A 13,758-nucleotide genomic window follows, 5' to 3' on the forward strand; every position below is an offset into this window, starting at 1 on the left:
AAATCGAGAGAAGAATTATCAATATTAACCGCTTACGAAATTTCCATAACTCAATCTTTGTATTGTAAATACTACTGCGTTCATCAAATGGAAAGTTGAAAGTGAGTTTATGATGGTTTTTTTTCAATAGGGGAGAGTCGCGTAATTGTGCGCAGCGGCCAATCGTGCGCATACCTTTATTTACACAATCGGGTAATATAATTTCGTAATCATCATGCAGACGCCATCTCTTGACAAAATTATGTTCTATTCCATATAAGAAGGGTAAATCACTGCACCTTATATATCCAAAATGGCCACTTGGTTGTTCACGCATGTGTTGCTCTGGTGAGTGTCTTGGTGAAAATAAGTCGTTAAGTATTTTAATTTTTACTTTTTTAAAAAACCGTTTTCGTCGATAGATTGCTTAATGAGTCTCCTTGACACTGATATATTTAGTTCAAGCAAAAAAAGTTTTTTTACTGTTTTATAGAATTCGAAAGTCAAATTACTCATTTCGGTTAATTGGGCGCAGTGCGCACGATTAGCCGCTAGTGCGTACAATTAACCGCCATGTTTTTAGCATTGTTGACACGGCGCTTAAAATAATCGCTTATGATATTTTTCATTGTTGCAGATGTCGAAATATCAACGTAAAACTTCTAAGGCTCAATGGGATCGAGAAACTATGATTCAGGCCGTACAGTTTGTAGAAAATGGAGGATCAATACGACAGGCGGGAAGGAAGTTCGATATTCCAGAGTCTTCAATAAGAAAAAGGAAGAGAGCATATGACAATGGACTTGAGGTGGTTGGACCACATATTGGAAAATTTTGTCTTTTTTCAACAGAACAGGAAATGGCATTAAAAGACCATGTTCTCAAGTTGGCATAACTCTACCATGGATTGACTAAGACTCAACTCAGAAAATTAGCTTTCGCCTTTGCCGAAGCAAACCAAATCAAACAAAACTTCAAGGTTGAATATAAAATGGCCGGAAAAGACTGGTACTATGGATTCCTCCGGAGAAACCCAAAAATATCGCTGAGAAAGCCAGAACCCACTAGTATAGCTAGAATAACAGCTTTTAACGAACATGAAGTTTCCACATTCTTTCAGAACCTCAAAAAAGTTTATGACAAATTCAAGTTTAAGGAGGATGCAATATTCAACGTAGACGAAACTGGTACTTCTACGGTACAAAAACCATGCAAGAGACTAGGTATAGTAGCTTATTTCTAAGATTAAAAAGGTATATCTTATGCTTGGAAAAACTTCAGTCTGCCTGTTTTCAGGGGTGCATAGCACATTACATTTAAAATGACTATATCTTCAAATGAAGACCGGATCGGAAAAAAATTGAAGTGAAGGAAGAAAACTTGTCCTCAAGAATGTACTGAAAAATAACAATATATTTATTAGTCAAATACTCACCTTGTATACAACAATAATACCTATAGATATACAATATGCCAAATACAAAATTTAAGTTGAGCTAATATCTCATACCATAATTTTATTCGTTTTTTATCAACAGTAAAAACACAAGAGCTTTTTCTTAATCGGATAAATTTTTCTCTGAAACTGTTTTGCCAATCACTAATTTTACGAGAAAAACTGACATGATAAAATCCCGACACCGAAGGTGGAGCGATCTTATCTAATGTCAGTTTTTCGAGCAAATTTAGTGATTGGCAAAACTTTGAGTTGAAGAGAAATTTATCTGATGAAAGAAAATCTCGAGTGTTTTTTGGCAAGATAAATTAACGCCCGAATATATGGATGAACAACAAGAATAATTATCTTTATTAATACAATAAAATTCGAAATAAAATAAAAATAATGTTTATATAAAGGTAATTCATTCAGAGTTAACTAGTAGATTACATCCTCTAGAATTCGATATTGTTGATTTGAACACTAGAGAACACATTAATAACATTATTCATAAAAAATTTTTAAATCAAAACAAAAAATTGAAAAACCTTATTTATAACAAACAAAAAACTTTAGCTGAAGAAACAAATCTAAGTTCGTTCTCAACTCATAAGTTCTTTCCAAAATTTATTAATCTATCAAATGTTAAATTCGATTCCAATGAAACTAGACTATTGGAAAAAGGATTTAAATATAATCTTAGAGACCATTCAAATAAATCTTTAGAGTACTTAGCAATTGATTCAGAGTTAGCTTTACAATCATACTCCAAATCAGGACACTCAAATTTAAATTTAGATAAACATAACATCAAAAACATATTGAAAACAAAAATAATACCCAGCCCTACGACAGTTGACCAAAAAATTGTCAAGTCAATTGTAACAAAAAGCAATGAAAATAATTTAGTTTTTACTCGAGCCGATAAAGGAAACAGTATTGTCGCCCTAACTAGATCAGAATATATTGAAAAAACATTAGACTTTTTAAATCCAAAAAAATTCAAAATAATGAAAAAAGACCCAACCAATTCTTTTCAAAAAATTATAAAAGAAACAATAAATCAATCCGTTAGTCTTTTCCAAAATCAACAAACACACAAACTTATTTTAATGAATCCACAGATTCCAAAATTATATTCTTTAGTAAAGCTTCATAAAGATAATAACCCCATCAGACCTATAGTTTCTTTCATTTCAGCACCAAGCATCAAATTATCCAGAGCTCTAATAACAATTATACAAAAAGAAACAAAATTTAATTCTGTATACTCGATAAGAAATAGTTTAGAACTGATTGAGAAAATAAAACATATTTATTTGCCTAACAAATCTAAATTTGTTTCTTTCGATGTACAGAACTTATTTCCTAGCATTCCCCCAGCAGAAACTATTAAAATAATAAAAGAATTACTTGTTACCAATAACACAAATCCGATTATAATGAATGACATTTTAAATTGCTTAGAAATATGCCTCAGTCAAAATTACTTTCAATTTAATGAAACCATTTATAAGTCTGATGAAGGTTTGATTATGGGTAACCCTTTAAGTCCAATCCTAGCAGAAATGTTCATGAATAACTTAGAAAACAAAATTCACTCTAACAATGACACAAAATATTTCCTTTATTGGTTTAGATATGTAGACGATATTATATGTTGCTTCAAAGGTACAAATAGACAACTTTCTTTGTTCACAGAATTTATCAATAACATTCACCCAAGTATCAAATTCACTTCTGAAATTGAACATAATAATTCACTCAACTTTCTTGATTTAACAATTACCAGAAATAATAACTTTCATAGTTTCAGTATTTTTAGAAAACCTACACATACTGATACTACCATCCATGCTACTTCTAACCACCCGTTAAACCAAAAAATGGCTGCATACAATTGTATGATCCATAGATTAATCAATATACCTATGAATCATGCTAATTTTTGTAAAGAATTAAATTTAATTAAACAAATAGCTGTGAATAACTGTTACAGTCCACATGTTATTGATCAAATTTTGAGGAATAAACAAAGAAAACAAGCTTTGAGTCTAACATACCCTAAGGTAAATTATGGTATTGATACTAAATTTTTTTCGTTAACTTATGTTAATAATATTTCTGAAAAGATTGCTAAATACTTGAAAACAAAATTCAATTACACAATATCCTTCAAAACAAGTAACAACTTAGAGATGTTCATTAAAAACAATAAAGACAAAACAGATAAAGAAACTAAATCCGGTGTCTACAAGTTAACCTGTAATGATTGCCCTATGGTTTATATTGGACAAACAGGAAGATCTTTCAATAAAAGGATAAAGGAACACCAAAAGAGTTATACATCTGATAGTTCGTTTTCAACCTACGCGAATCACTTAAAAGAATGGGACCATACCTTCAATAATAACTTTGAAATCCTTCATTTAGAAAACAAGAGCTTAAGACTAACTCTTAGAATCCCTAGAAATAAACAGGTATAATACCCAAAATATTCTGTTGAACGAACAAACGGATGTAAACTCATCCCCTTATTGAATTTCTTCCGATAGTTTGGAAATCCCAGGCGGTTAAATTGTCCAATATAACTTTGTAATTTATACCCTTTCGAATATTTTTGTGTCAATTTTGTTCCTATATAAAATTCCGAAAACCTTTGTACTCTTATCAGTTCAGAAATGTAGCCTGATGAAGCCACAGTGTGGCGAAACAATTGTTGCTAACAATTAAATAATATAGTGGAAATTACTTCGTTTTATTTTATTTATAATGAATTTCCGCCAAGTAAGGACCGAATCCATTAAATAAATAAAATTCGATTATTTGGAAGTACAATTATTAAATACACAAATGTTATAAATTGTTTGCTTTGGTGTACTGATTTGAAATTTTTCTTCTGTGGTATTCACACATGTGGAATATTCATTTTGATTTCTCGGACTCGAGGATCATAAGGAACTAATAAGATCCTGATGTTTATGGTCAATTTGGACGTAATTTACTCAGTCGAAACTTCACCAAAACGATTCATCTTTTGGGTTTTTATATCAACAAAGTTAAATAATTACCACACCGATTCAAAATAAAAGCACTATATGTTTAAAGTGCAAGAATCTGACAGACTAATTGATAGTTTTACTAGATATTGAGGAAGAGAAGTTTTTATCCGATAAAAAAGGATGCACCTTTTCTATCGATGTCAGTGTGACAATAATATTTCCAGGTATATGACATTTTAACATTGAAGTTAATTTATCCGCATAATTTCTTTGTTCATAGAAACATTTTATGAATATACTCCTTGCACATTTTCATCAAGATATTACGACATACGTAAGTACGTAGTCATTAAACCACTGAAATGCTGAGATTATAAGAAAACCTCCCGGTTTCCTCTCCCGTACCCTCATGCTGCCTGCCTATGGAAATCCCAGGGGATGAAGTAACTTAAACCTAACCCCCCATCGCTTACGGTGATGATGGAAAAAGGAAATTACTATTCGGAACCGACATCAAAGAATCCCGGACTCGGAAGTGCAGACCGGACTCCCCGATTATAATCGTCCAAGAGAAACGATTTAATTTCAAATATCGCTTCAGATATCTCGCAGATATAAATAATAAATGTCAATAAATTTCCCCCTAAACGTCAGACGGCACAGTAAATTAGGGTTATCCTAGATTAAACAAAGAGAAGAGGGTGAAAAAGATCCGACACAACAGGAAATCAACCGGAACTCAAGAATAGCGAGAAGCGAAACACGGAAAAGAAGCTTATACGGATTCAGATAACCCAAAGAGTAATCCTTTGTTTTCTGGAAGCGTTCGTTCTCTGATTCGCTGGAAATGCACGATGGGAACTCTTCCATATTTCCACGGGAAAAAAAAAACGATGGGAAATGGAGAGATTTCGATAGTTCCGATCGTAGCCTGCTTCGTGAGATAGTTTTTTTCTTATAACTTAGTTGGCCTGATCAAATGTGAAACTTAGACTAATTTTTTTTAACGGCAGTTTGTTTCTATGAAGTTCTGAATTGGGATTGAGTCCAGAATTAACTCCCAAGTTCCAAGGAAGGAAATTTGAGAAGCGATGGAGTCGTTTAAGCGCGTTTATTCATATTCTTTTCTGCCGCATTATATTATGAACACTTCGTTTTATTACGTGATGAACATGGAAGTTTGATTTTCATTACAGAATAATCTATCATTCACATCGTAATTTTTCGAGTCATTGAATAGAAATAATAAGAATAATTAAAATAACGGGTGTTTTTTTTCGAGGTATATAACTTTAAGTTGGCATTACTGTTCAAGATAGCAACCGATTTGACAGCTGTCAAGTGATATATTCTCAGTTTGGTTTGGCAATTCATCTTGAATTTTGATGGGAATTCGGATCTTTTCGATGAATTCCAAGTACCCAATCAGCGAAGGTACGACATTGCTGATGATCGGCCGGCTTGAGTTTTTAAGTTAACTGAACTTTAAGAGCCTTAAGACCTGAGTCTTCATGCAAAATATAGCGTAATATAGTTTGTGTGTCATTCTCATTTGAGAAATCGGGTTGGTACCGTGTTTCACGACTATCAGACCTTTCTTCAGCCTTCAGAATCGAAAATAATTCGAGCTTATGCGTATTCTTATGAGTACTATCGAGTCCGTCAAAATTTAAGTTATTGTCTTAGCCCAAAATTTACAAGAGTTGTCGACCGATCGACTATTATAGACTCACCCTGTATTTATTTTGTATGTATTTGATTTATTCCCAATTTGGTTCGGCAATTCATCATGAATTGACTCACGCCTGAACAACGCTTGCAAATAGTGCAATTTCATTTCGAAAATAATGATTCTGTGCGGAATACGTATCGCGCACTACGGCCATTTTATTTTGTTTAGCGATGAAGCGCACTTCTGGTTGAATGGCTACGTCATCATAAAACTGACGCATTTGGAGTGAAGCTAATCCTCAAGTGTATGTCGAAACACCGTTACATCCAGAAAAACTGATTCTTTGGTGCGCTTTATGGGCTGGTGGAATCATTCCTTCAAAAACGATGATGGCCAAAACGTTACAGTCAAAGGTGATCGGTATAGAGCCATGATTACTAACTTTTTCATTCCTGAATTGAACAACCATGATGTCCAGGAGCTGTGGTTCCAACAAGACGGCGCAACATGTCACACAGCTCGTGCCACAATCGATTTATTGAAAGACACGTTTGATGACCGAATAATTACACGTTTTGGACCTGTGAATTGTGAACTTCTTTCAGTACCTTATGCAGCTTGGAATACTTACCAGAATGAATTGAGTTTTTGGAGATCCCTCTCCTCCAAAAACTATGAGAAAAAAGCTGTCCAGTCAAAATTAATCAACAAGATAGTAGTATATTCTGAAACAAGTTGCAGAATGGGCTCCTATTCCAACACGAATGCGAGAGTGTTGGAATTGCCTTCTGCAAATAGTATTAGACGATAGTTTCTCTATTTCAGTCAACTTTGGTGAAATATTGTCGAAATTCAATGAAAAATTCAGATTGAATATCTTAGTGACTTCTGTATTGTATCTTAGCAGTTGGTGTGACTGTTACGAAAATTGATAGATTACGGAATTTGGATATGAATCAAACGTTTCGAATTTTGAAATAATTTACAATTACGCATTCAATTCGTGAATTATGTCTGACGAAATCGATTCAACAACACCAGAATTAAGAAAAATTGCGAATATTATTGCAAATCTTTTCCAAATATCCAAATTGTATTATATTGACAATTATTGATGTTTGTTGAAATTTGATAGGATTGAAAGTCATTATAGACAACCACAAAACGAAAAATATAACTGAAAACGACTGTAATGAGTTCATCACAGCACTGTTTTTAGAACTGTGATGAACTCATTACGATACTGAAATAGAGAAAGAAATTGACAGAGTTTTTTGATGTTGCGGCAGGCGATTCAAAAACAATGGAAATTGGAAAGTGCAAATTATGTGAAAATAACTAACAACGGTATAAAATGCCAATAGTGGAACTAGTTCTTTAACGACATTTGATTAAGAGCCACAAAAAACTGTATGACCAACCTTCTGGATCAAGTAGTATTTGTGGTAGTAACAATATAAAACGTAGGATCCAAAATTGTCAGAATAGTTTTTGGACGGCAGCTCCTTTATTATTATAGTTAAAAATTGTAAGTTTGTTTTATTCTACTCATGATTTTTATTAGCTGGAGCTCGAGTGCCAGATTTCTTGTTAGCAGCATTCACTTAAGTGAATGCTCTTACAAATTAATTTGTAAGAGTGGAAACGTTACTTTTCAAGAGAAATTTTGAGGTAACAAGTTGGAGCTAATTGAAAAGAAGTTTGAAATAATGCATTTTCTTTTTAAATTGATGTAGATATTCGTTGTACATTCTTACTAAATTGAACATAAATATTTCACCCATTCAAGGTATATCTATTGAATAAATTATTTTTCAATCTCTTCCAAACTAATTTGACAAACAGTTTGAATTTTCAAACCTATAACCATTGTCCAGTTTGATTTGACTTGAATCATTTGTCAGAAAGATTGACTTGAGTTTGACTTAATCAAACTCGAGTCAATCTCAAAAACTCAAGTCAAACTTGTGCAACTCTTATGACAAACTAATTGTCGAAACGTCGTTTATGGGAATTGAAATTCTTTGGTAGCGAAGTGTTGTTAATTATCGTATTTGTAAAATTTCATGTCTATCGACAACAAGGAATAAACGCAATATTTCCTGATATTCTTAAAATGGCTTCAGTCGACACCAGTACGTATGTGGCTAAGTGGCTTCAACTTTTTCTCCAATTATTTCCTGTAGATGATCGATCTGCACCACGATCTCGTTACTCACGATGGAAGGATCTTTCTACGTCAGAGATATTTATCATGAGATGACGGTAAAAGGTGGACGGCTGAGCATTTTTGTACCTTCACAAAATATTGAATGGATATAGAATATTTTTCAGAGCATAATAATATTTTTGATGAAATATCTTTTGGGAGTTGCATTTACGAATCGTTTCTAAATTCTCGAACTGACAGGATGAAAGCTTAGATATACATATGATAACGGGTGTTTTTTCGAGGTATATAACTTTAAGTTGGCATTACTGTTCAAGATAGCCACCGATTTAACAGCTGTCAAGTGATTTATTCTCAGTTTGATTTGGCAATTCATCATGAATAGACTCACGCCTGAACAACGCTTGCAAATAGTGCAATTTTATTTCGAAAATAATGGTTCTGTGCGGAATACGTATCGCGCACTACGTCCATTTTCATTTGCGAATTTTGTTTAGCGATGAAGCGCACTTCTGGTTGAATGGCTACGTCAACAAACAAAACTGCCGCATTTGGAGTGAAGCTTATCCTCTAGTGTATGTCGAAACACCGTTACATCCAAAAAAACTGACTGTTTGGTGCGCTTTATGGGCTGATGGAATCATTGGTCCGTACTTCTTCAGAAATGATGATGGCCAGAACGTTACAGTCAATGGTAATCGGTATAGAGCAATGATTACTAACTTTTTCATTCCTGAATTGAACAACCATGATGTCCAGGAGCTGTGGTTCCAACAAGACGGCGCAACATGTCACACAGCTCTTGCTACAATCGATTTATTGAAAAACACGTTTGGTGACCGCCTAATTTCACGACCTGTTTTGGACCTGTGAATTGGCCTCCAAGATCTTGTGATTTAACACCGCTAGACTACTTTCTGTGGGGCTATGTAAAGTCATTGGTCTATGCGGATAAGCCACAAACCCTTAACCATTTGGAAGACAACATTCGCCGTGTTATTGCCGATATACGGCCACAAATGTTGGAAAAAGTCATCGAAAATTGGACGTCCAGATTGGACTACATCCTAGCCAGCCGTGGCGGTCATATGCCAGAAATCATATTTAAAATGTAATGTCACAAGATTATCTTGCGGATAAATAAAATTCATGTCAATCGAATGATCCATCGTTGTTTTATTGCAATTTGAAGTTCTATAGCTCTAAAAAAAACACCCTTTAAAAATGCGTTGACTTCTCTCAAAATTATAAAACAGCGCTCTAATGTTCCTTGCACCAAAACAGTGCTAATCTCGATTTTTTCTGTATCGAATCTGTGAAAAAAATCGTTATTGTCATTCAGTCGAAACTCTGCATTTGTTGTACTGAACCTGTTTCGAAGAGGATCCCCATGTTCAGATTGCGGTCTCCGTTTTTCGGGCCTCCAAGGCGAGAGAGGAGCTTTTATGTTGTTCGGACCGTCGAGGCACTTACTCAATCGTGCTCCATCCCAGACGATTCAACCTTTTCCATAACTCCCGGGCGGTTTGGGGGTCCCCCACACGCTTCTTGTTCGATTCTCATATGCCTACAGACTATATTCTCCCCGATTTTCCCCGTTTTACAGACATGCCTAGGAGGAAAGTAGGTTAATATTGGTGGGCCTTTTTCCTTCTACGTCTGAAATTTCGCTTAGTCCGACCGAATTGTACGAAATGAGCGACTTAGGTGGTTACGAAATTCCTTTAGAGGACGAAAAAAATACAGTTGAAATAAGAAATCCAATTCTCGAACCGATGATGCGAATTTTAGTATCTGTGGTTCGATTCATGAGTTTTGTCTGTATCGAGGGGATGATAACCCTTTTTTCAATGTAATTTTTTTCTGGATGGAATAGTTGTGAACTTCAATATTCTAACACTTCACTTATCCCCGGGGCAAGCCATGAAAATCACATACATATTTTATGAAAATTCGACTTTATTCGTCAACAAAGCCTAACCTTTTCTGTAGAAAGATTCGTCTATTTTTCGGAATTGCTTTCAACAATGACAATCACTTCTTCATTGAACATTTAATTTTTTTCAGGAAAAATAAAGAGTTGCGCATCAGGGGGTCAACGTCAGCATACCACTTTTTAAACGTTGTCGATGGATCAGAGTCTGAATAACACTTATCAAGATTCAAGGTAAATATTTTCCATTAAAAAATAGTGTTTTATCAATATACGAAACTCGTTTTATCCATTTCTCAAATATAAACAAATGTAGCGTCATTTAACATTAAATATCTCGATCTAGAGCTCAAGTTCCGAAAGGTTGACACTCATGTTTGGAAGCTTGTTAATATTATTATTATTTAAACTGGGGTCGTTTTGGTTCGGTAAGACTTCCGGGAACTGTGACCATGCAGATCTTTTGTTCTAGAAACCCAAGGGGGTCGTCAATGACGTTAATAAAACTGATAACCTCCTTAGGGGCCTTGGCCGGTACCTCACTGGTATCCAGAACCGGCTTACCCATGTGAATGGTTCTTATGCCTGCCACTCACGAAGCGTTTCTTCCAGCGTTTGGTAGCAAGCGTCGAAGAGATTCCAGTCGGACAGTCAAGTTCATACTCTGATTTACAGTCGTACGGCCGTGTCCCGAGCTGTCTGACTAGAATCTCTTCGACGCTTGCTACCAAACGCTGGAAGAAACGCTTCGTGAGTGGCGGGCATTAGGCCAACCAACTCCGGACACTTGCATACCAAGTGTTCGGCTGTTTTTGCTTCCGATCCACCGAGCGTGCAAATCTCGTCTGCTGACTTTCCCATACGGCACAAATGATGTTTGTATCGACAGTGTCCCATCAGCAGTCCCACCATCACCCGAAGCTCGGCTCGCGACAGCTTCAGGAGCTTTTTGGCGTGGGTAGGTGAAATTTTCACGAATTTCTTTGCCTGAGCAAGTCTAGGAGTGTTAGTCCAGCGGATTGTCCTGCTGTTCAACTCCCATAGCTGGACCGCAGCTTTATATTGGTTTTTTCCTATCCCTCAGAAAGGCTCAGGTCCAGCAGGTGTTAACCTTGATGCACTTTTTGCAAGTTCATCAGCTCTTTCATTTCCTTCAACCCCACAGTGCCCTGGTAACCATAATAGTCACCTTATTTCCTCTGGCTAGTTGCTTTATGGTGTTACTGCACTCCCAAGTCAGCAGAGACCCCTGACAACACGATTTCAGGGATCTCAGCGTGCTTTGGCTTTCTGTGGTGATGTAGATATGCGCCCCCTTGAGGTTTATTTTGAGACACTCCTGGGCGCATACATAAACAGCCTTTATCTGATTGCCGGGCCAACGACTGCTTGTCTGACTTGTTAGAAAGCAAACGCATATTTTGTGTATTTCACGTGTACAATAATAAGTAGAGGAGAGTACACTATAAATAAGAATCTTCGATAAATTATGAGTTTCCCACCAAATTCAATGTTTTTCAGCAGCAATGAACTAGAATAAGTAAAATAGTTTAGAGGTATAGTTGTGTAGAGACTCTGTATATCCGAGAGGTGGCGTTTTGGGTGTAGCATCACACTCTAGTTCGGCCTCGGCGAGTTTATGAGGGTCGCCGTGTAACAGCAGGGTCTCCTCTTTACGATGGTATGAGAGGTTGTTTTGAGCAGAGATCGCAGGATGGCCTAACTGAAGAGTCCACCAGCGATCTCCGTAAACCTTAGAGGGAGGGCACACCTACGACATTTGGCTCGAGAAAGATTAGCCAAAGCTGCATTCATTCTTGCCCAATGAATGGTTCTTCCATTACTCTCTAGTTGGTGTCGTTATACAATACAACTATGCCAATAAGTTTTTTTTGCCTAATAACCACTTTCAGTTAAAAGGCCTAGTTTTGCCTCAAAGTTTTTCGCCTTCAGGTAAATATGCCAAATTTGGATAAATTCAAGATCAACCTTTTTTCCAAACGAAAATCCATAACATGTCACTGTTAGGTTTGCATGAAAATGCCGTAACAAAGATTAGCAAACGTTTTTGCTCGATGCATAACATAGTTGTTTGGGACTCAGTTGAAATATATTTGTTTTAATCACAAGGACTTTCAGCAGGACGTCGTAATTTGTCCTGTTATCAGCGAAGCATCGACAGTCTTTTTTCCCCAACGTTCAATTTGCCATTTGTGACAATAATTCGTTTGGGGTACAGGCTTATGAGAACAACCACAATGGATTCATATCCTTAAAGATGGAATTCGTGAAGGTATCAAAGACATACAGACGCAAATGTGCGAATTAGTCATGAAAAGGATATATATAATACTGCAACTGTAGTCTTGGCGGCCATTTGGCTGATATCTTTTCCATCTTTAATTGACAAGTAAATAAAGATCCATTGATTTCTCTTAAAATTTTTTTCAATATAGAACTTTATTCTATTATTTGAAAACCCTTCAGTATCTGTTATCTTCCTCGTTGAATATATTTTTGTTCTGTTCAAGTTTACATTACGGAGGAAATGGTAGTGTTGAGAGTGGAATCAGATATAATGTCTTCCATTGATTGAAGTAATCGAAAACCAAGGAAAAATACTTAAACCTTATCATAATTTCTTGTGCTTTTCAATACGAAAATGCAGATACCAATACTGATTTCAGGAAGAGTTATTCTTCTGTTTCTAGAGCTTACAGATTTTATCGTGATAGAATGGACACTTTCTCTTCAAATTCAATATAATTTTTTCGAATTTTTGCATTCATCATTAATTATATAATTTTTTTCGTGTTCAGAGTGAATGTTCGGTATTCCACCCGTGGAATCTTTCAATACGTTTAACAACGTTTGTTACAAATGACAGAAATTTATGCTTTATAATAACAGAAATGCAAATATGGTAAACGGTAATGAAGACGAAAATTCAAATTTTGTAAAAAACTGAAATTTGAATGAATCCGGTGTTTCTAGTGCTGATTATTCAAATGTCAATTGAGGTCAATTCATACTACATATCTTCAATTATTCTCCAACTCATTTTCATATTAATTAAAGTTTTTTTTTTCAATTACAGATGATAGTTGTGAATAATTTACATTCCGGAGGAAATTAGATAGTAGTGTGAAATCAGAAATAATTGCTTCCATTGATTGAAATAATCGATAACAAAGGAAAAAATACTTCAACGTAATTTATAATTTCCTTTGCTTTCATATGAGATGATGCAGATATCAATACTGCTTTCAGAAAGAGTAATTCGTCTCTTTCTAATTCATTATATTTTTTCTTTAATTTTCGTATGTATATGTATCATTAATTATACGATTTTTTTTCGGGTTTTTCGTGAATTTTTGTTATTCCACTAAATTTATGTCAGTGGAATCTTCACAAATGTTTAAACCACAACGATTTTGTAGTCTTCAGTAACAAAAAATTATCGCAAATGACAGAAATTTAAACTTTATCAAGCGAAATGCGAATATGCATGACGTGAACGGTTGAAGGTGTCGAAAATTGATCATTTCTAAGAAACTGGCATTT

Source organism: Harmonia axyridis, chromosome 4 (assembly GCF_914767665.1).
Source record: "Harmonia axyridis chromosome 4, icHarAxyr1.1, whole genome shotgun sequence".
Classification (NCBI taxonomy): domain Eukaryota; kingdom Metazoa; phylum Arthropoda; class Insecta; order Coleoptera; family Coccinellidae; genus Harmonia; species Harmonia axyridis.